The sequence below is a fragment of the Chrysochloris asiatica genome, unplaced genomic scaffold, assembly GCF_000296735.1.
Source record: "Chrysochloris asiatica unplaced genomic scaffold, ChrAsi1.0 scaffold02685, whole genome shotgun sequence".
NCBI lineage: Eukaryota > Metazoa > Chordata > Mammalia > Afrosoricida > Chrysochloridae > Chrysochloris > Chrysochloris asiatica.
In genome coordinates, this window is record NW_006411203.1 from 1 (window position 1) to 1,329 (window position 1,329).

A 1,329-nucleotide genomic window follows, 5' to 3' on the forward strand; every position below is an offset into this window, starting at 1 on the left:
TCCCTTTTAACCAGACCCATCTAGACAAGATGAAAACTATTCAGTGGGGACTTTCTTCCCACGCACACTGTTAAACTCCCCCTTGAAAACTTGTAAGCCAGTCACTTCATGCCTTTACTGCCCCCTCACTTTAGGTAAACAGTGTCTAAGTTGACCATCCCTATCTACCCTGTGTACAGAGGGGATAGCATTGATACTTGATGTAAAGACACCTTCCCTCTCTTGGTATTTTGAGCTACTACATCCATGAGTATAGGTCAAGTTCATAAAATTGTAGCAGTTCACCCTCATTTCCTTTATTAAAAATATTTTTTTTTTCATCTTCCTGTAGTCAAGTTTTGATTATCAAGCCATTGAGGCTAGGTCAAATGGGTACTATCTGCAAGTTTGGGCATTCTTGTGTGACTCCCCTCACTTCATATCAGTGGGATGCTTCACTCTCAGCTCTAGCCCTCTATGGCTATGTCCTTATCCATGGGCTCAGGTGTCCCTAGGTCTCACCACATTTTGGACCAATCAGCCCTTCCTCTTCTCTCTCTGATCTCCAGTCCATGGGAGTCTATGGAACGTGGTTGAACTCAGCCCAAGTCTTCATTACTGTCTTTAACCCTCTTCCACTCACCAGTAGACCAACATGGGCACCAACACACTTACATGCCTGTTCATGTGTTCCCTTTGATTTTCAGTCTTAGAGGGGGGTTTGTCCTGAAGGAACTTGATTGCTTGCCTTCATGGCTTCCTGGCATACAACTTATTCTTATAATAGCCAGTCTTACTGCCATTTTGGTTTTGGGTTTTTCCTGATGATCTTTCTTTGAAGATGTATCTTCTGTCACTAGCGATTCCAGGCCCCTGCACTTTTTTCTAATTATTTTTATGGTTTTCATTTGAACATTTAGGTCCATAATCTACTTTGAATTTGTTTTTGCATATGCTGAGCCATAGATTCTGACTCGTTTTTCTGCATGTGGAAATCCACATTTTCCAACATCATTTCTATTCCCATTGAATAAATTTAGCACTTTCATCAAAAATCAGTCGACTGTAGATGGGTGGTTTTATTTACAGATGCTCAATTGTATTCATTGGTCTTTATGTCTGTTGTTATGCCAGTACCAGTCTGTTTTGGTTACTGTAGCTGGATTGTTGTTGCATACCATTGACATATGCGTACCATATGTCAGTTAAGGAGCTTTGGCACCATAGTGGTCATGAATTGGGCTTTGAACCACAAGGTCAGCAGTTCGAAACTACCAGCTGTTCCGTGGGAGAAAGGTGAGGCTTTCTGCTCCTGTAAAGATTTACAGCCTCGGAAACCCTGTACAGGGT